The sequence below is a fragment of the Lathyrus oleraceus genome, chromosome 3, assembly GCF_024323335.1.
Source record: "Lathyrus oleraceus cultivar Zhongwan6 chromosome 3, CAAS_Psat_ZW6_1.0, whole genome shotgun sequence".
In the NCBI taxonomy this organism is placed as follows: domain Eukaryota; kingdom Viridiplantae; phylum Streptophyta; class Magnoliopsida; order Fabales; family Fabaceae; genus Lathyrus; species Lathyrus oleraceus.
Genome location: NC_066581.1, coordinates 184,110,141 through 184,133,560, shown reverse-complemented (window position 1 = coordinate 184,133,560; position 23,420 = coordinate 184,110,141). Strand labels below are relative to the sequence as shown.

The 23,420-nt window shown below is 35.5% G+C and overlaps 2 long non-coding RNA genes across 3 annotated transcripts; one reads left to right on the top strand and one right to left on the bottom strand.

Moving 5' to 3' along the window:
- Positions 1-4,000: 4,000 nt before the first annotated feature.
- On the bottom strand, positions 4,001-5,491 carry LOC127126138 (uncharacterized). Its single transcript, XR_007804917.1, has 2 exons — positions 4,745-5,491; positions 4,001-4,203 (listed from the first exon to the last, which is right to left on the bottom strand). It is a non-coding gene; the product is annotated as an uncharacterized LOC127126138 (long non-coding RNA).
- Positions 4,199-21,300, top strand: LOC127126140 (uncharacterized). 2 transcript variants are annotated; one of them, XR_007804919.1, is made up of 2 exons: positions 4,199-4,754; positions 21,056-21,300. It is a non-coding gene; the product is annotated as an uncharacterized LOC127126140 (long non-coding RNA). The 2 variants fall into 2 exon arrangements; XR_007804918.1 differs by lacking the exon at positions 21,056-21,300 and adding an exon at positions 14,517-14,761.
- The last annotated feature ends 2,120 nt before the right edge of the window (positions 21,301-23,420 follow it).

The window sequence follows — 23,420 nt, the reverse complement described above, 5'->3', positions numbered from 1 at the left end:
GATCTGATGGCCGTGCGTGTGGTGTCTACCATGCACCAAGTCAAATGCGTTGCAAATGTGGTAATTCAAACCAATGACCAAGATTAGAACACAAGGCAAGGATCAGATGACCTGGGACGTTTTAGCGCAACACCAAAGCCCTAGCTCCGGTCATCTTCTCCGGTGGACCCCACCGAACTGGTCCACCTCTAAAGTTCACCAAAAATGAAGATCCACATACCAATTTAAAGAGAAAATGACTGAGAGCACAAATCTGGCCTCTATTTTTCTCAACTCTCAATATATAGAGAGATATATGGAATTGAAAAATGAGGTGGATGAACTGAGTTGCTTCGATTTGACCTCAAAGTAACTCAATCTTGTTGCCTACATTGGTAGGACTTCAGACAACCAAGAATCAAGAGATATGATGGAGAATTGAGGGAGAATCGAAGAAGGAAAGTTTCTTAAAAATCACCTTTTATTTGTAGTAATGGAGCTCGATCTCTCTTCCAATTTGCTTTGCCTTGCTTCTACTAACTTGCAGGAGATGATTTGGATGCAAAAAAAGCTTGAACCCTTGGAGTTTCAATCCCAAAATAGAAGGGGAATTAAAACTCAATTTCAAGAGAAATCCTCAAGGTGTTCTATCAATGGAGGATGGGAGAGTTTTCAGATCAAAGCTTGGGCAAGAGGTCATCAATTCTGAGCAGAATGACATGTATTTATAACCTCAAAGATTCATTTCCACACACTTTCAAGAATTGGCCAAAAATAGAAATGTGGTGTGCATGGTTGCATGCGCATGCTACAAGGCCCAAATGATGATTAATATAAGTCCAAATTCGTGCAGATGTGATGCTGAAAGCAATTCATGAAGCCATGCAATATTGGTTTAAAATTGATCACAAAAGTTTCCAAATAGGGCCATGCAATGCACCCATGTGCAAGTCCTTCAAAATTAATCCAAATGTCATGATCTTAGACTCTTTGGAAAGCTAGCATGAAGAGGAACAACTTTGATGTTGAAACGTTTTCCATTTGGAGCTTGGATCATGATGAAGATTGGTGTGGAATTTGGAATAATTAAACATGGTTGAAAGTTTTCGAAGTTAAAAGTCAAATGACCACTTTTTCCACCTTGAATAACTTTTGCTATGAGCTTCAAATGACTTTACTTACTTATTCAAATTTGTAGATATTTCAATATTATTCAATTTGGTCACATATTTGACACCATTTGAATCTTTCATGAGGGAGTTATGGATTTTCGAATTTGAGGAAAATTGCTTGTTCAATGATGATGGCCCAAAATGACCTATAATGTTTCCTCTTGGTACATGCCCTTGCAAGTGAATTTTGACCTTTCTCAAAGAAGAAAAATTGGAGAACACATCTTTAAATTAATCATGAAACTTGGATGACCTTCATATCATAAAAATTGAGCAGGTTATGGTCCTTGGAAGTTGACCTTCCATCTAGGGCACAAACAAAATGACCTATAATTTTTCACCGTAAAAAATGACTTTACAAGAAAAATTAGCTTTTGCTGCCAACATGAAAGTTGTTTGGAATGTGATAAAGAGTAACTTGGATCTTGGAATAATTTTCATATAGGAAACCCTAGATTTGACCAGTTGACTTCTCTAGTCAACCTCCTTGAACCAACTTGCAAACTTGAAGTTATTTTGATCTTTGGGGCTCATGGAGAATCATATATGATTAAGATGAGTTTAAATGAAGTATCCCATAAAATATTTTATCAATTGTTAAAGAAACTTGTTGAGAAAGTCACACAAGATACCTAGATGAATTAGGGCTTCCCAGGCAAATAAGCTTCAAAATCTTGATGAATTCTTGATCAAATGACAAATAAAGAACACGGGGATCCATTTATGATGTTTAGAAGCAATGTTAACCTTTCCTTGAGTGATCTCTTGCATTGAGGGTCTCAAACCCTAGATATGAGCTTGATGAGGCACAGGTGGACAAACACACTACCTACAAAAGAAACAAAGTTACACTAGACATATTTTTTGGTATTTTAGTTAGTAAACAAATAAAAATAAAGTATTATACAAACAAATATGCTTGGTGATCTCTCCCAATGCAAACTCAATGAATGAGGGGTGAAAATGATACCAAGATGTGATCCCAAAGCCAATGCAAATGATGAGATGGTATGAGGGATCTTAGGGTCAAAATTGGGTCTTACAAGGGGAACCACTGACAATGCTATTATTTTGTAGGAAATTATACACTACTTGCACATAACGAAGAAGAATAAAGGTGATGTTACCTTCATGTTGGATCTAGAAAAGGCATTTGACAACGTGAACTGGGAGTTTCTTAAAAGATGCTTGTTAGACTTTGGTTTCCCTCAGATAACCATCTGACTTATTATGCATTACATCACATCCTAATTTGTATCTATTTTATGGAATGAGATTAAAATGCCAACTTTCAAGCCTTCTCAGGATCTTTGACAAGGGGATCTATTATCTCCTTACCATCTCATTATACGCATGGATAAGCTTTCTATTGCTACCAATTATGTTGTTCGTAGTGGTTCTTGGATTCCTATATGTATCTCTAGAAATGGTCCTCATCTGTCTCATATTCTATTTTCATATGATGTTTTCCTTTTTTCAAAGACAAAGAAGTCACAAATCAGAGTTATTGCCACCTTTTTGGACAACTTTAGTCGGGCATTAGGGTCGGAGATTAATCTATCTAAGTCCCGTGTTTTTTATTCTTCTAGAATTACTCAAGCTAAAATCAACCAACAAACATCTATCTCCAGGATTCGGTGTACCACTTCCTTAGAAAAACAGACTGGTTTTCCTATCCTCAAAGGTAGGGCTAAAAGATCGTTCTATAATTTCATCTTGGAGAAAATGAAAACTCGCATGGCTTCCTAGAAAAACAAGCCTCTCAACAAGCATGGTATATTAGCTCTTGCTACTTCATCTTTATCGTCTATTCCCTCTTACTACGTGAAAGCCACTTGGATCCCTCAAAATATTTGTGACACAATTAATCGTATAACTCGTAACTTTATTTGGAAGGATAATACCTCCACTGATATTCACTGTGAAGAAGATGTTCATCATCTATCTTAGCTTAGTTTTGGTGAAGACAAAAGCTAATCAATGAAGAAAGATCAAAGAAGAAAAAAATTGGAATCAATTTTCAAGATTGCATAATGTCATACCCTAAATTTTGTCCCACCTAAAGTCATTCATATGCATTTACCCATTGACATTCATTCATCTGCAACTAAGTCATTCACTCACATACCATCTTTATGCAGTCATTTCATTCATCTGCATCTCATCATTCGAACTGATTCCTTATGATTGTTTCATCTGGTTGTAAAGATTTCATTTCGCATACATAAGTCATGATTAATGTTCACTTTGATCGATTTATTCAATTTGACCAATTCGTACATACCTCCATTCATTACACATCCATAGCCGACATTTGGTGTGGAAATTCACTCAACCATTGTTAATTTGATAACTTAAGGTCTTTGTTTTGATTTTTATAAGTTGATTTTAATCGATTTGAACTACATCGCTATTCCATTCATCCATACATATACTACATAATCATTTGTCTTACATTGCATATGGATGATTAGAAATTTAATTTGCATTTTGCATTAAAGGTTTAGTTTTGGATTTTCATTTTTACATTCCTTTTCAAAAATAAATTAAGTCTTAATTGGTTTTTTTGTTTTGTTAATTTCTTGTTTATTATATCTTATTAAAGATTTTTATGTGTGTTTTTAAAAATAGGTCATAATAATAATCAAATTTATTTTATATTTTTAAATTGAAGTAAATTTCTAAAAAAATGTAGAATTTAAATTTGTTTCTTTCATTTAAAAAAAAGAAGTTTCTTGTCATATTTATAATTATATTTTTTTATTATTATTTTATTTATTTTTATTTTTTTTAAAATTAAAATTTTATTTACACTTTAGATTATTTTCTTTTTACATCATAAAAAAAACTTTAAAAAAAAGATAGGGATTTATATTACACCACAAAGCCTCTATTACACATAATTTACATTTTTTTGTAGTAACCATTACAAAATCAAAGGGGCTCTTCAAGTGTATTAGTTACACAATGACTAAGAGCTTGTTTGTCTTTTTTTTCCTCTACACAACCAGAACTCTGCTCTCTTTGGTTTGGACAGGTTTTTGTCTTATTGCTACAGTAGTTGCAGAATAGTGTCGTTAACATATTTTTCTAAGCAAAACATATTTCAAAAAGTCAAGAGTAAAAAGAGCAAAAAGGTTTTAGCAGAGAAACATAGGATGAGCAATTAAGCAGGAACTTCACCAGAAATAAAATTGAACCAAAACAAAAGATGTTTTTATATTCAAACAATCCTAATTTATTTTCTTGAATATAAATAACAAGTAGCAGAAAGTATGAGGGGGAGATTTTTCATTTTCAAATTTCAAAACAGAGAGAATTTGAAGAAAAACTGAAATATTTTTTTTTTCTTCAAACCACCAAACCAAAGAAATTTCCAAGTAAATCTGATATAATATTTTCTCTATCAGTCAGAAACTCAAATTTATCTCCCAGATTTAAGTCCAAACACAAAAATTTATTAAGCAAATATAGAAATATTCAAACTCTAAATATTGCAGCAATATTTTTTAACAACACGAACATAAACCAACAAATACAGAGAGAGGAAGATCCAAACAGAAAACAAGATTTAGAGGGCGAAAATTTCTTACCTGAATCTAGGTATTTCTTTACTCCTTCGTTAATCTTTGTTGTTTTATCTTCAATCCCTTTTACGTGTCGAAATCCGTAAGCTTGTCTTTTGAATGTTGTTGTTAGTTGCTTTTTCTTTTAATTGTGTTGTGATTTCTGAGAGGGACGATCTCCTTTTAGGTTGAGATTTTGATAAAATGGAGTTCAAATTCATAACAAACATGAAAATATAAGGGGGGTTTATTTTGGGAAAGTAAAGTTTTGAGGTAGGGAATCACCATAGGGGACGATGGCGCCGCCGACCGCCTTTCTCTGACAAGGGCAAAGAGAAATCAACGAGAGGAAGAGATAGAGTTTGGGTGATGAAGAGTTACTGTTGTTATGTTTCTCTCTTTTTTTTCTTTCAATTGCTTTAATCCTTATTTAATAATTTTTTAAGAAAATAATAAGCGTTAAAGTGGCTGCATTGGTTTGATTGATATCTCATCATCATTGCAAAGTAACCGATAAGTTGGCAATGCTATCTCATCATCTTGAAATTGTATTTTGATTTAAATGACTAAATAACGAATTTAATACAGTTTTGCAGCATTGATAAATATAAACAATATTAAATGAAATTGATATGTGTTATAGTATCTGTGAGATAATAATAGGAAATAATATTCAATTGGAATTATGATATCATAATGTAGTAATTATTAACGTTTGTGCTACAATATCAAAGAGAATAGTAGAGTCTATAATTAATATGTTTTAGTATTTGTATAATTAACGTTTGTGACTGTAATGCTGTAATTAATAATGAAATGAAAAAATAAGTTTTATTTCTTGCAATTTTTTTTATCAGTAATATTAGTAATATAAAAAAAAGGAAAAATTATTTATTCTATAGTTTTTTTTTTATTTTCTCTTATTTATTTCAAACAAAAATTTAAAAAAGTTAATTTAGTTATTTTCATTATTATTTTTAGATTGTGTTATAAAAATAAAAATAAAAAAGGGTTAATTTAGTTATTTTCGTTATTATTTTTAAATTATGTTAGAAAAAAAAGTAGATTTAATTTATTTTCTTTTGTTATTTTTAATTATGTTTTGAAAAGAAAAAAAGAAAATTTAATTATTTCATCATCAAATTTTTTTAGTAAAATAATTTGCATATGTTTAATGTTAAGTTGGTCTTATTTTCTCACTTCATTTTACTAGACGTAAAAAATATATTATTTTATTTTTCTCCAACTTAATTTCTTGTTATTTTCTTTAAATGTTTGAATAACTATAGAATTATTATTTTCAAATAATGTCGATTTCTTTGTAGTTTTATTTGTTATTGTTAGAATATTATGAATAAATAACTAAATAAATATCTAGTAATAATGTTAATTAATTAATAGAATAAAAATTATGACTAATTTCTTAAATTTTGATCCTACCCTAAGTTATACCTTTTAATCTGATTAAATCATTTGTATCCCGATCATTTAAGTTTATATTAAAACTTTTTTAAAAAAAAACACGAAAGAAGAGGACCATTGGAATCTGGCATTCCGGTGGGAACCCTCGAATGATCGGTCCCGAGCCTCGCGTCTTGGGTTAACCGTTCATTCTTTTCTTTCGTCCCTAAAACACTTTAATTAACTTAGACAAAATAAGGGTCGTTGGGATCAAGCATTCTGGCGCAACTCTTTGAACAATTGATTCTTATCAAGCGTTCGTTGTCCATCAAACAATTTTCTCAACTAATTCGAATGAAAAAGGACCATTGGAATCTAGCATTCTGGTGGAACCCCAAGTGATTGATCCCGAGGCTTATGTCTCGTTCTCATCAAATGTTCGTCATTCACCTATAAAATACATCCAACACATCAAACTCTTTTCTCGCCGCCACGTGATTAATCTTCGAAACCTTTTCAAAAACAAAAGACACCTTGTCTTAAGATGATGCAAGGCAATGCTTCATCCACAATTGTTGAGTTGAGATAAATGACGTTTTTCCGAATGTTGATTTATAAATCCATTCGATGGGTGGTATACGTCCGCTCCTCACTTGTTTTGAGTAAAACAATATTTTTCGTCGATTAATACAATACAACTTAAGCTAAAACCGACCAACAAATAAACATTTTCTACCCAGAACTACGTAAGCCTTGAATTCTCAATTGCACCCGGAGATACGTAGGAGTAGGATTGTGAAATCTTGTCAGGCCCATTAGTAAAAAACTTAGGTTTAGTCCCCTTCGTTGCAAAAATCCAAAAGCATATTCTCTTTGTTTTTATCCTATTATTCTTTCCCTCATAGTAACTTGAGAAGTCTAACATTTCAAGCTAACACTAACGTGCACAACTAGCCTAATGGTTCCCGTTGAGTACAACGGACGTGAGGGGTGCTAATACCTTTCCCTTGCGTAATAGACTCCTGAATCCTGATTTGGTTGCGATGACCATAATATTTGTCGTTCTTTCTTGGGTTTTATCGATATCTCCCCTTTCCTTTTTAGGAATAAACAAAGTTCGGTGGCGACTATGTTTAGTCCATCATGCGATTACGCTTCACTTAAGTCGTGTTCTCATTTTTCGAGGTGCGACACATAAGTTTTGGATTTCAAAGGCTTGAATCATGAAGATTAAGGTACAATGAAAATTCATATGTATATAAGAATTAGGTTCTCAAAATCTTCTCATCTAATCCATTCTAAAAGATCCCTAGCATTATTACATGATTTCCATTCATAACACATGTTTTAAAAAGAAAAATTCCAAGTTTCTTAAGGGAACAATCTATTGACATCATGGTACAATCAATTGTTTAGAAGTCCCTGGATTCTAACATTTTGTTTTTGTTCAAGCATCAATCAATTGATGCTATAAGACAATCGATTGAGGGGTCTCCCATTTTAGCCCCATAATCGATTTATGCATCACCAAAATCGTCTGTCATGTGTAACTTTTGCATATTTTTAAATGTTAAACATGGAATAATCGATTGACATGTTAAAACAATCGATTGCTTCTTGAAAATTCCGAATCATTGTAATACATCTTCATTGCACACGTTCATGAGTTTTTTTAACAAATCATTGCAATTAATCATTAACATTTTTCATTCATTGCTACTCACCCAAAAGGCATCTTGTGATGTATATATAGCATAAGGTTTTTAGATTTTAAATATCCTCTTTCATCATAATTTTTCAAACAATTGTTACTGTTTTTCAAGTGTTCATACATAATGACTTAGAAAATTTGACTACATAATTTTCATACATAGAGAAAAAGTTTCATAAGCCATTAAGCACTTAATTATGAGAGCTAATAACGTGTTAAAAGATGGTTTTGCTCGGAAATTAAGGTCAGGATCCCCATCTTTTTAGTACAACCATTGGTCTCCTCTTGGACCCATGACTACTCTGGTTGATTTGTTCACATACACGACACTACCCTAATTGTCAAGGATTTTTACTCTACATCAATTCTCCATATTCAACACTTGTATACTCAGCTCACCCCTCACACCACTACTGAGATCACCTCCAAAAGACTCAACTTTAACTTCAAAATAGAAGACCTTCATTTGGTCCGATAACATAAATGGTACTTACACTACTAAGAGTGTCTACACTTGGATCCTCCATAAAAAATAATAGCTTCACGTTTCTATCAATGCCACTCAATCTTGGAATCAAATATGGAAATTAGGCTTCCTAGAAAAGATAAAGTTCCTCTTTTGTATTGTTTGTCACAAGTCTATTCCCATTCTCTTTCTTATATATCATCAAAATATAGCCCCTTTGGCTTTGTGCTCTAGATGTGACCTCGAAGAGGAGACTTTACTCCATTGTGTTCATGACTATATGAATTCTAGAAACTTTTAGTTACACATTGGGTTTAATCATCCTGATTTCTAATTGAACCAAGATAATCACTATTGGATAAAAACTAGAGATACATGGTACCAATCATAATCTCTTTGCTGTGGGAATTTGGCGGGCTTGGAGAAACTGTAACGCTGTTTGTGTCTCTCATGAAATTATTCTAAGATATAGACTCTCATTGGTTGCCCGCTCTATGACGAATTATTTAACTACTTGCTTCAACAAACCTCAAATTGAGCACACAAATAATCACTTCATCTCTTGGAAATCCCAAGAGTACTCTTGCACTATCATTAACGTAGATGGTAGTTGTAATGACACTCCAATTTGTACTGAATTTGGCGGTACCTTGAGTACATCCAGTGGAACTTGGAAACTTGGTTTCTCTGGATTCATATCAAATTCTTTGTATATCCTCCAAATAAGTCCTTTCTTTATCCAAAGGGATGGACATTACTGACTCATCTTTCTACTCTGCCTCTTCCCTTAGTATTAGCCTAATTGAGAATCCCTTGAATAAGTACCATAATTCATTCAAAGTATTAAGGATATTATCCTATAAAGCTCTATGTTTAAATTCATCCACACTCTCAGAGAAGGAACCATAGCCCTAATTTCATGGAAAAGCTCAAAACCTCTAGTGACATCGATCTTCTGATTCACTCATCTCTCCCTTAAGGGATGAGTAACATCTTTGCAGCGGATACGACTTAAACTTCCATTTTTAAGGAAAATTTATTTTTTCTTATGTTATTTTTCTTCTTCTTTAACCTTGTAAAGAAAATAAATGTCCACAGTCACACTTTAGTTACATATTCAAGACTTACAATTGCAATTAAAATTTGGATTACTCCCATATTTTAAAGTTTTTTCATCATTTCATACATCCAATTACATGTATACACCTAGTATGATAATTTTTGGGATTTTTCGCTCTTAAAAAAACTCAAAATTTAAAATAGTTTATATTTATATAAGTTTATTTATGTAAAAGTAAGTTGAAAATTAAATTTAAAATTAAAAATTAATCATAAAAATATTTATTTTTTACTAAAAATTTAATGACATTCATTCAAATTGACAAAGTATAACAACTATAAACAACACTAAAAATTAAAAGGATGAAAATAAAAATAAACTCACATCATACAAGTTAGTAGAATAAAATGATAAACGACATTTATATACGCTAATGCGTATAAAATATGAGAAAATGGAACTGTCTAGAATATCAATGTCTCATTATCTACAATATTCAACACACCTAAATCATTAATAATATGTATCTGAACCAAATGAACACCGTAATAAAAAGGGGAAAGAAGATAACTACACACAAAGTTAGAAGCAAATCAATGGAATAAAAAAAACTTTAAATATATATAAATCACTTATTTAAATAAAAATAATAATTGAGATCAAGATTACTCCACTAATAAATAATTAAGAAAAAATAAAATAATTTTTTTTCTAGAGAAACGCCTAAACCTAAATTTTAAGCAATGCGACAATAATTATAAAAGTTAATTATCAAACACTAAGTGATTTTCTATTCTATATACTAGATTTAGATCTTTTGATTCTAAGCATGTGTCTTATTATGCAATAACAAGAATTAATTTCGAGTTATTGGTTGTTGTTTAAATATATTAATGTAAATGTGAGTTTTAAAACTTAAATCTAAAAATTACATTTAAAGTTAAAATTAGAAATTTTTATTATATGTAGAATTAATTATGAAGAAAATTTAAAAATAGAATCAAATATACCTGAATAAATGTAATATTTAAATTTAAATATAAATTTATTCTTGAATTCACTTTTACATAAATATATTTAAATATAAATTATTTCACATTGAATTCATTTTTCATCAACATCAAAAAGAAATAGTGATTATTCTCTAGGTCTAATTCTTACTTTGAGTAAAGGGTGATTGATTTGAGAGTTTTTGTAGTGTAGCTAGCAATGATTTTTCTATACTTGTTTGGTGAAATGGGCAGCGTTTGAGATTATCTTGTTGATTAGCTAGCTGTGTTGATGTATATCCATCTATCTAAATGAAGTTTATGTGAAACAACGGTGTAGAATACATTTCTTATCACATGACATTGAAAGATGCCAAAGGAGTCACCATCTTTTGTTTGTTCTTCATTATCATTCACTCAGCATCTTAGCACGCCCACCTTTTAAGTTTTTAGGGGTCCCAATTTTGTTTTCTTGTTGCGTTTTTGAGTTTTAACACGGCATGCACCAACCACCATGTACCTCTAGGTCTCAAATTCTCCATTAAGCTAGAACACAATGAGGTCACTAATTTAAGAATGTTGGTTGTTTATTACATTAACACATATGTTATTGTTTGTTTCTTCAAGAGGAGAATACTTAAACTCTTGATGGGAAATTAAGGTAATAAACCAATATGCAATGGATATAAAATTCTTCAAATTTGTAAAATAAAAATCGGATCAACAACAAATATATGACAACAAATCAAACAAATAAAAACATAAGAGAACATTGATATTTTAACGTAAAAAATCCTTCAATATGAGTGTAAAAATTGAGAGTCGTTCAGATCAAATAAATAGTCCTACTATAATCAAATAAGAGTACAAGAGAGTCTCAAAATGATTCACTAATTAATGTTAACAACAACAAAATCACAAAACAAATTAGCTTACAAATAAGAATCAAGAAGCTGAAAAATTATCCAAATTTGCAGCTTCAATGCGAAACAGATATCTCTCAGCTTAGACTTCGTTTTGAAGATCCGAATGGTCAAAAGGTAGACACATGTGTTGTGAACTTTCACTCTAAATTTGAGCTCGATCCAACGGTTAACGAATCCGGAATTGTCGATTTAGTTAGACTGGTTGCAAAAAAATAGGAATAAGATTCTCTCCTCTTTTCTCTCTTTTGTAGCGGGTTTTGTGCATCTTTTTCTCTCCTTCGCCCAACCTTAAATTGACCATCTCCACTAAAATAAGTCAGATATAAATGGGCTAACATATTTGGATCTTTATCCACATAGGAATGAATCTCAAACTCAACAAATCTCCCCCTCACAATTATGTGGAGGAAATCACCTAATCGATGATATCACAACAAGCTTCAAACTTCCCTCTTGGTAACACTTTATTCATCACGTCTTTCATGGAAAATGATTCGCCTAACTTCTTTCTTAACATGTCAATGTTAGAAATAGTTTTCCCTACAATAAGCATATCATCAACATATAACAACATGATAATGAAATCATCGTTAGAAACTTTTCTAACAAAGACTCAATTATCTGAAGTTGTCTTCTGGTATTCTTCATCACACATAACATACTCAAACTTCTTTTACCATTACCTTGGAGCTTGCTTCAATCCATATAAACTCTTTCTCAATCCACACACATGATCTTCTTTGCCTTTAACTTGAAAATCATTCCTCCAAATCACCATGAAGGAAAGTCATTTTCCCATCCATTTAATCAACCTCTAAATCAAGAGTAGCAACCAAACTTAACATGATTCTGATTGATGACATCAATACAACAGGTGAGAAAATATTATTAAAACCAACACCCTTTTATTTTATGGAAACCTTTCACCACTAATTTTACTTTATACATTGGAGACTTAGAGTTACTCTCATGTTTAACTCTATAAATCTACCGATTTTCCAAATCCCATTTTCCTTTAAGGCAACGTCACTAAATCATAAGTGTGATTATTATGCAATGATTTCATCTCATCATGCATTATATCCAACCACTTTTGATTTTCATCACTTTCCAGGGCCTCTTGAAAACGCTCAGGTTCACCCTCATCAGTCAATGTCACATAGTCATTAGAATTATACCTTCTAGAAGGTTGTCTCTTCATGTTAGACCTCTTAAGTTGAACTTGAGATAATTCTAGAGCTTCACCAAGATTCTCATCGTGGGACATATCATTCTCCCCTTCATCATCATTAGTTGGAATATGCACCTCATCTCCAAGTTCTTGATCATCAACATAATCATATGGCTCACTATTCTAATTATCACAACCAATAGTATCCAAATTATGAACATATAACCGAACTAAATGAATATCAGACAAACTTGAAGTTAGCGAAAATATACCTGAACGTATCGCACGCTCAAACATACAACAGAGTCGCCATTGAACTTTATTTATCCCCAAAGGGAAGGGAAAACATCGATAAAACTCGGAGGAAAAGAGATATGATGGGTAAGGAAGTCGGTTATGCAATGGGAAGGTATTAGTGTAACACCCCGATAATAATAAAATAATTATTTGAATTGAGTTAATAATTTATTTATTAATTTAATTAAATAATTGGAAATTTTATTATTATTATTATTGGATTATTATTTTGGAAAATATATAAGTTGGACTTAAGGAAATATCCCATTTGGTAAGAAAAGGTTTTACGTGAAACAGAGAACGATCGTGAAAGAAGAGGAAAAGGGCAAAGAGACAGAGCGAGGGCTGAAGGTTGAAGAAGGAAGGGCTTGAGCTTAGGGATTCGCCGGATTAACTCAGGTAAGGGGGGGTTTATCGTCAATTAACGGGTATTATGGGATAATATGTCATGGGTAGTGATAAGCTGTTGATTGACCCTAATTGGGAACTGTGAATACTGAAATTTTGTTGGATGAACCGTGTTAGAAGTTGAAATTTAGTCGGTAATTGAGACTGTTGTAATTTCCCGATCGTATGGCTTTTTACGGAATCGGATTCGGAGGTCCGGAAGTCCTCCAATGGCGGAAAATGCGGAGAATTCTGCATTCTGCCTTGAGTTAGCGCAGGAACAGCTTCTGTCTTGCGTTAACCGGTTAACCCAGGGTGTTAACCGGTTAACACTGTGTTGGATTATGAATATGTGCTGTTTTGTCTGCGTTAACCGGTTAACCCAGGGTGTTAACCGGTTAACACTGTTGTAATTTCTGATATTTGGCTGTTTGTGCTGCGTTAACCGGTTAACCCAGGGCGTTAACCGGTTAACACTGTTAAATTTTGAGACAGAAGGCGTGTTGTGCTGCGTTAACCGGTTAACCCAGGGCGTTAACCGGTTAACGCTGTTGCAGAGTGGAAAAATGTTAATTGTAATGTTGTGTGCCTATTTGAGGGTTGGCCTATGTTGGCCTATGATGTAATAGAGACTAATTCCCGCTGTTTGAGCAGTATAGATATTAGTGGAGTGTGCTAATATTGTGGTTGTTGTTTGGCATGATATAATATGCTTTTGTGATAAATTGTGTTGATAATGTGGAATGGTATACATGATGTTGTGAATGTATGCATTTGTGAATAGACTATTCTATAGCTTAGAGTGTGAGCATGTGTCTATTCTTGATTATCGTTGATGTTGCATTGCTAGGTGATTAGCATGCGTATTGTGGCCTTCGGGTGGTAGCTAATTCCCATGGTGAGGAATTAGTGAGTAAATCATGTTGATTGTTGTTGTTATTGTTTGCATGCTAGGTGATTAGCGTGCATATCATGGCCCATTTGGGGTGGTAGCTAATTCCCATGGTGAGGAATTAGTGAGTGAGTCACTATGTCTCAAATGAGTGGGACTAGTGAGCTTGGTAGCCGTGCCTGGATTTGGACGGTGAGGTTGAACTATATGTTCACAACATAGTCGGTACCGCATGCATAGAGTCTCATTGCATAAGGAATGTATGGCATATGATATGAATGGATGTATTCCAGTATCATATGTGTGTTGTGTGTTGGGTTGCTAATGATTTAATATGATGGAGATTGTACTGTTGAGTATGATGTTTGAATGGATATTACTGTTGCTGAATGCGTAGTCTAATTAGGGTGAATTAACGTGTTAATTACTTGGCATTACATGTTGTTCTATAATGCTTATTATATTGATTGAGGAACTCACCCTTACGCCTATTTTTCAGGTAACGAGAAATGAGTTGAGTAGAAGCTTATGCTTGGAGTCTAGAGTAGTTTCTTATGGGTCATGCTCTGATAGATGTAACATCGGGAGGGAATGTTTTAATTAATTTGATATTTGTGGTTGAATGATTTACATGTATTGTGTTACATGTTTTACATTGATGTTGGATTTTATTCCGCTGCGAATTATGCAAAAGACCTTATTTTGATTAAATAAATGAGCATGACAGGAATGTTTGAGGATTTTTGTGAAATGATTGTGTGACACCCTTCGGGGCATAATTACTCTGATGAATATATTGTTATTTTAATTATAATAATTTGGGGTATTTAGAAGGGTGTTACATTAGTGGTATCAGAGCATAGTCGGTCGTGTCGAGTCGTAATTATTCTGTTTTCCCTGTACGGGATAGGTGTTGTGTAACCCTATCAGTACGTATTGTTTTAGTTGTTGGGGTTCAGAATAGAGATGGCTGGAAGAGGTAGAGATGATGCTGCGATTGCTGAGGCTCTGGGTATGCTGGCTGGAGTACTTGGAGGGAATCCAAATGTTGTAGGGATGGGAGCTGCTCGTCAACTGAATGAGTTCCAGAAGAACAATCCTCCAATGTTCAAGGGAGCATACGATCCAGATGGTGCTCAGAAGTGGTTGAAGGAGATCGAGAGGATCTTCAGAGTAACTGAGTGTGCTGATAACCAGAAGGTCAGGTTCGGTACACATATGCTGTCAGAGGAAGCTGATGACTGGTGGGTTGCTACCCGCACTGAGTTGGAATCTGCTGGGAATACTGAGATCACTTGGGTTGTGTTCAGGGAAAGGTTCCTGAGAAAGTATTTTCCAGAAGATGTCAGAGGAAAGAAAGAGATAGAGTTTTTAGAATTGAAGCAGGGTAACAGGTCGGTTACTGAGTATGCTGCGAAGTTCACCGAGCTGTCAAAGTACTATACTCCCTATAATGAGGCTGCTGGAGAATTTTCGAAATGTGTGAAGTTTGAGAACGGGTTGCGTCCTGAGATCAAACAAGCTATTGGATATCAGAGGATTAGAGTGTTTTCTGATTTGGTTGACTGTTGCAGGATTTTCGAACAGGATTCCAAGGCTAGAGCAGAGAGCTATCAGCAAAGGGTTGATAGGAAAGGCAAGAGTCAGATTGATCGTGGAAAACCGTATGCAGCTGGTAAAGGTTTCCAGAGGCAGAGTGGAATGAAGAGACCTAGTGGAGGAGATTCTAGTGCTCCTGTTAAGTGTTACAGATGTGGTCAGGCTGGACATCGTATCCATGAGTGTACCAGTAATGAGAAGAAGTGTTTCAAATGTGGGAAAGGTGGTCATTTGGCTGCGGATTGCCGGTTGAAGACTGTGACTTGCTTCAACTGTGGAGAGGTGGGTCATATCAGTCCACAGTGTCCTAAGCCGAAGAAAGAGAATCAGTCAGGAGGCAAGGTTTTTGCTTTATCGGGTTCTGAGACTTCTGCAGATGATCGTTTGATCCGAGGTACGTGTTATATTAATGGCTTTCCTCTTGTAGCTATTATTGACACCGGTGCTACTCATTCCTTTATATCTTTGGATTGTGCTGTGAAACTTAAGTTAGAGATATCTGAGATGCTTGGAAGTATGGTGATTGACACTCCTGCAAAGGGTTCAGTGACTACTACTTCAATTTGTTTAAGTTGCCCTTTGAGTATTTTTGGTAGGGACTTTGGGATAGACCTTGTGTGTCTTCCGCTAGTGCAGATTGATGTTATTCTGGGTATGAACTGGTTGGTGTTTAACCGAGTCTATATCAACTGTTTTGATAAGACTGTGATATTCCCTGAGATTGAGGAAGGAAAGAGTTTGTTTCTATCAGCAAGGCAAGTGAACGAGGAAGTAGCAGATGGGGCAGAGTTGTTTATGCTGTTAGCGACTTTGGAGGCTAAAGATAAACTGGTGATTGGCGATCTAGCTGTGGTGTGTGATTTCCCTGATGTGTTTCCGGAAGAAGTGAATGAATTACCGCCAGAGCGTGAAGTTGAGTTCTCGATTGATTTGGTACCTGGTACTAGACCGATATCGATGGCTCCTTATCGTATGGCTGCTGTTGAGCTAGCTGAATTGAAGAGTCAGTTGGAAGATTTGTTGGATAAGAAATTTATTCGTCCGAGTGTGTCACCGTGGGGTGCACCAGTGTTGTTGGTTAAGAAGAAAGAAGGTACTATGAGGTTGTGTGTGGATTACAGACAACTGAATAAAGTGACGATCAAGAATCGGTATCCTTTACCGAGGATTGATGATTTGATGGATCAATTGGTTGGTGCTAGTGTGTTCAGCAAGATAGATTTGAGATCTGGGTATCATCAGATACGTGTGAAGACTGAAGATATTCAGAAGACTGCTTTCAGAACAAGGTATGGACATTATGAGTATTCTGTAATGCCTTTTGGGGTGACTAATGCGCCTGGAGTATTCATGGAGTATATGAATAGGATTTTTCATCCGTATCTAGATCAGTTTGTTGTGGTGTTTATTGATGACATTTTGGTGTATTCGAAATCTGAAGAAGAACATGCTGAGCATTTGAGAGTGGTGTTGGAAGTTCTACGAGAAAGGAAGTTATTTGCTAAACTATCCAAGTGTGAATTTTGGTTAGAAGAGGTTAGTTTTCTTGGTCATGTGATTTCAAGAGGTGGTGTTGCTGTTGATCCTTCTAAGATAGAAGCGGTATCTAAGTGGGAAGCTCCGAAGTCAGTTTCTGAGATAAGGAGTTTTCTTGGGTTGGCTGGTTATTATAGGAAGTTTATTGAGGGGTTTTCTAAGTTGGCGTTACCGTTGACAATGTTGACTAGAAAGGGGCAAGCGTTTGTTTGGGACTCAAAATGTGAAGAAGGGTTCCAAGAGTTAAAGAGAAGGTTAACTAGTGCTCCTATTCTGATATTACCGAGTTCGTCGGAACCATTTGAGGTTTACTGTGATGCTTCATTGTTGGGTTTGGGTGGTGTGTTGATGCAGAATAAGCAGGTTATAGCTTATGCTTCGAGACAGCTGAGGGTTCATGAGAGGAACTATCCGACGCACGATTTAGAGTTGGCAGTTGTGGTGTTTGTTTTGAAGTTGTGGAGGCATTACTTGTATGGATCAAGATTTGAGGTTTTCAGTGACCATAAGAGTTTAAAGTATTTGTTTGATCAGAGAGAGCTGAATATGAGACAGAGAAGATGGTTAGAATTTCTGAAGGATTATGACTTTGGTTTGAATTACCATCCGGGTAAAGCAAATGTAGTGGCTGATGCATTGAGTCGGAAATCATTACATATGTCTATGTTAATGGTTAGGGAATTGGATTTAATTGAGCAGTTTAGAGACTTGAGTTTGGTGTGTGAGAGTACTCACAATAGTGTTAAACTGGGAATGTTGAGATTAACAAGTGGCATTCTGGATGAGATCAGAGAAGGTCAGAGATCTGATATGCTTTTGGTTGATAAGTTGACTTTGGTGAACTCAGGTCAGGGTGGTGAATTCCGAGTTGATGAGAATGGTGTTTTGAAAATTGGTGACCGGGTGTGTATTCCGGATGTTGCCGAGCTTAAGAAGAGTATTCTGGAAGAAGGACATCGTAGTGGCTTGAGTATTCATCCTGGAGCTACGAAGATGTATCATGATTTGAAGAAGTTATTTTGGTGGCCGGGAATGAAAAGAGAAATTGCGAGTTTTGTTTATTCCTGTTTGACTTGTCAGAAGTCAAAGATTGAGCATCAGAAGCCGTCTGGGCTAATGCAACCGTTGGCTATTCCAGAGTGGAAGTGGGATAGTATCAGTATGGATTTTGTTTCTGGGTTGCCAAGGACAAGTAAGAATTTTGAGGCTATTTGGGTGATTGTTGATAGATTAACAAAGTCGGCTCATTTCATTCCGATCAGAATGGATTATCCGTTAGAGAGACTAGCTGAGTTGTATATTGAGAAGATTGTAAGTTTGCATGGTATTCCGTCGAGTATTGTTTCGGACAGAGATCCTAGATTTACATCGAAGTTCTGGGAAGGTTTACAGAAGGCTTTGGGAACTAAGTTGAGATTGAGTTCTGCATATCATCCGCAGACTGATGGTCAGACTGAGAGGACGATTCAGTCACTAGAGGATCTTTTGAGAGCTTGTGTTTTGGAAAAAGGAGGTGCTTGGGATTGTTATTTACCTTTGATTGAGTTTACCTACAACAATAGTTTTCATTCGAGTATTGGTATGGCACCGTTTGAAGCTTTGTATGGTAGGAGATGTCGGACGCCTTTATGTTGGTATGAGTCCGGTGAGAGTGCTGTGGTTGGACCGGAGATTGTTCAACAAACTACGGAAAAGATTAAGATGATTCAGGAGAAGATGAGAATTGCTCAGAGTCGTCAGAAGAGTTATCATGATAAGAGGAGGAAATCACTTGAGTTCCAAGAGGGAGATCATGTGTTTCTTCGTGTTACTCCGATAACTGGTGTTGGTCGAGCCTTGAAGTCGAAGAAGTTGACGCCTCGATTTATTGGTCCTTATCAGATTTTGGAAAGGATAGGGGAAGTAGCCTATCGTATCGCTTTACCGCCGTCGCTTGCGAATTTGCATGACGTTTTTCATGTGTCTCAGTTGAGGAGGTACATTCATGATCCGTCGCATGTAGTCCAAGTAGATGATGTACAGGTGAGAGATAACCTGACTGTTGAAACATCACCTATGAGGATTGAGGATCGAGAGTTGAAGCAGTTGCGGGGTAAAGAGATTGCCTTGGTGAAGGTAGCTTGGGGAGGACCAGCATGTGGCAATGTGACTTGGGAACTTGAGAGTCAGATGAAAGAGTCTTATCCGGAGTTATTCGCTTGAGGTATGTTTTCGAGGACGAAAACTCTTTTAGTGGGGGAGAGTTGTAACACCCCGATAATAATAAAATAATTATTTGAATTGAGTTAATAATTTATTTATTAATTTAATTAAATAATTGGAAATTTTATTATTATTATTATTGGATTATTATTTTGGAAAATATATAAGTTGGACTTAAGGAAATATCCCATTTGGTAAGAAAAGGTTTTACGTGAAACAGAGAACGATCGTGAAAGAAGAGGAAAAGGGCAAAGAGACAGAGCGAGGGCTGAAGGTTGAAGAAGGAAGGGCTTGAGCTTAGGGATTCGCCGGATTAACTCAGGTAAGGGGGGGTTTATCGTCAATTAACGGGTATTATGGGATAATATGTCATGGGTAGTGATAAGCTGTTGATTGACCCTAATTGGGAACTGTGAATACTGAAATTTTGTTGGATGAACCGTGTTAGAAGTTGAAATTTAGTCGGTAATTGAGACTGTTGTAATTTCCCGATCGTATGGCTTTTTACGGAATCGGATTCGGAGGTCCGGAAGTCCTCCAATGGCGGAAAATGCGGAGAATTCTGCATTCTGCCTTGAGTTAGCGCAGGAACAGCTTCTGTCTTGCGTTAACCGGTTAACCCAGGGTGTTAACCGGTTAACACTGTGTTGGATTATGAATATGTGCTGTTTTGTCTGCGTTAACCGGTTAACCCAGGGTGTTAACCGGTTAACACTGTTGTAATTTCTGATATTTGGCTGTTTGTGCTGCGTTAACCGGTTAACCCAGGGCGTTAACCGGTTAACACTGTTAAATTTTGAGACAGAAGGCGTGTTGTGCTGCGTTAACCGGTTAACCCAGGGCGTTAACCGGTTAACGCTGTTGCAGAGTGGAAAAATGTTAATTGTAATGTTGTGTGCCTATTTGAGGGTTGGCCTATGTTGGCCTATGATGTAATAGAGACTAATTCCCGCTGTTTGAGCAGTATAGATATTAGTGGAGTGTGCTAATATTGTGGTTGTTGTTTGGCATGATATAATATGCTTTTGTGATAAATTATGTTGATAATGTGGAATGGTATACATGATGTTGTGAATGTATGCATTTGTGAATAGACTATTCTATAGCTTAGAGTGTGAGCATGTGTCTATTCTTGATTATCGTTGATGTTGCATTGCTAGGTGATTAGCATGCGTATTGTGGCCTTCGGGTGGTAGCTAATTCCCATGGTGAGGAATTAGTGAGTAAATCATGTTGATTGTTGTTGTTATTGTTTGCATGCTAGGTGATTAGCGTGCATATCATGGCCCATTTGGGGTGGTAGCTAATTCCCATGGTGAGGAATTAGTGAGTGAGTCACTATGTCTCAAATGAGTGGGACTAGTGAGCTTGGTAGCCGTGCCTGGATTTGGACGGTGAGGTTGAACTATATGTTCACAACATAGTCGGTACCGCATGCATAGAGTCTCATTGCATAAGGAATGTATGGCATATGATATGAATGGATGTATTCCAGTATCATATGTGTGTTGTGTGTTGGGTTGCTAATGATTTAATATGATGGAGATTGTACTGTTGAGTATGATGTTTGAATGGATATTACTGTTGCTGAATGCGTAGTCTAATTAGGGTGAATTAACGTGTTAATTACTTGGCATTACATGTTGTTCTATAATGCTTATTATATTGATTGAGGAACTCACCCTTACGCCTATTTTTCAGGTAACGAGAAATGAGTTGAGTAGAAGCTTATGCTTGGAGTCTAGAGTAGTTTCTTATGGGTCATGCTCTGATAGATGTAACATCGGGAGGGAATGTTTTAATTAATTTGATATTTGTGGTTGAATGATTTACATGTATTGTGTTACATGTTTTACATTGATGTTGGATTTTATTCCGCTGCGAATTATGCAAAAGACCTTATTTTGATTAAATAAATGAGCATGACAGGAATGTTTGAGGATTTTTGTGAAATGATTGTGTGACACCCTTCGGGGCATAATTACTCTGATGAATATATTGTTATTTTAATTATAATAATTTGGGGTATTTAGAAGGGTGTTACAATTAGCACCCCAAACATCCATGGCCCATGGGAATCATTTTGATTGTTCTCGCTCGAATAGATGTGATATCTAAAGATTACTCGCAAAAGAATGAGGGAAGGAAGAGAAATAGATAGAGTGCTCAGTGAGGATTAGGGCCCTCATGCCTATGTATCCTCATAGTGCAATGAGGAATTTAGAGCTTCGTAGTTCAAGGAACTAGAGGAGGGGGTGAAAAGAATTGTGATCAAGGTATGGTTTGAACCAAAGAATAGTGTTTTAAACTCCAACAAGGGTGAAAAGACGTGAAACCAAGAGTGAACAGTATGAACCAACATGTGAGGGCCTACAACGCTTGTATCACTGTATTAGAACAATAAAAAAATAATGAATTAGGTGTTTGGGTTAAGGGCCAAACAACTCTTGGTTCACAAGGAGGTACAAGATGGAGCACAAAGGTATAGTGTATTTAACTCAGAGAATAGATATATCACGCGGAGTGAATGAAGGTAGAATACGAGTGTATCATGGAGATGAATGGAATGAAGTGACCGAAGTCACAAAATAGAGGTACTCGATAACAAGTGACTGAATAAATATTTTTTGAAATCGAAAGGTGAATGTGTATTGGAATCCATAAGAGAAATGATATTTCTACCATAGAGGTAAACAACTTTAATCGCTATGTGGACTAGCAGACCTCCACTATAGGGTGTTTAGATAAAAAGAATGAATTAAGTGTTTGGATTAAGGGCCAAACAACTCTAGGTAGAAATGCGGAATTTTCGTTAGGCGTTCTAAAAGGGTAGATATGGAATTCCAAAGAAAGTGTATTTCGATGTCAAAGGAATAATATGTCACTGGGTGAACGATTTATGATCGAAGGTAGGTAATGAATAGTGAAAGATATGGATGATGCCCTAAGGCGGATGAGGAATAATTAGAAGTATGCTCTCCAAGGATTCGCATCCTCGTGCCTACATATTCTCATTGTGCCATGAGAAATTCAGAGTAATCGTAGTTCGGAACTACGAAAATAGAAAGAGAGAGACATTTGTCTAAGCAACGGGGACTCACAAGATAAACACCTCTTCAAGGAAGGATTGTAGTAATGGATAGTACAAGGAATAGTATATCACTTGCTGGGGAATCAACATTCGAGACCAAATAAGGATAGTAGCTTGGATCCAAGAGAAGAATAAACTCTTAATCGAAGAGAAAAATAGCGTCTTAGCCGAAAAAGAATGAATTAAATATTTGGGTTACATGCCAAATAACTCTCGATTGAGGAGGTGGACTGTCGTTGTCGTCTGTCATACGGTGAACTGACTTTGTGTGTTTTGCTTTGGAAAGCAAATGTCGCGGATAGCAAGAGTCGCCACCGACTTTTCTTTCATCCAATAAGGAAAGGCGGAAAAGAACAGGAAAGACCTTAATTTAGATTTTGGGTTCGGGAGGTACATTATACAAAGGGAAGGTGTTAGCACCCTTTATATCCATGGTTATCCACGGGCTCTTAATTGCTTGATCACTTATATTATTTTTCTTGTCTGAAAAAGTGTTCGTGAATCGTTTAGAAAATGTTTTGAAAAGAGAATTTAACTTTGTAATGATTCTTGTATGAATGTATACAAAATGGTTATCTCGTTTAGTTTTGAAAGTTATTTAGAAAAATATAACTTGACAATGATTCTAGTACGAATGTATGCCAAGTGGTGATTTTCTAATGGAGGTTTTGAAAAGTGTGAGGTGTGAAAAGTGTGAGGTGTGAAAAGTAGTTTTAGTTGTGAGCAAGCATTTAGGAGTTATACCTACCCAAGGTCTTTATGGGCATTTCCTATCCTTATGAGGGTAAAACTGTCCTTACTATTGAGAAGTAAGTAGTTTTATCCTTTGGATGTAAAAGGGTCATCGTAGGGTCATCGATTGGTCATTGAAGGCAACATTTGTGAGGATACCTTAGCATTCGAAGGGACTATCATCATTTAACCGTAGGCTACACCGAAGGGTCATCGAGGGACAAAGGCAACATTCGAGGGACT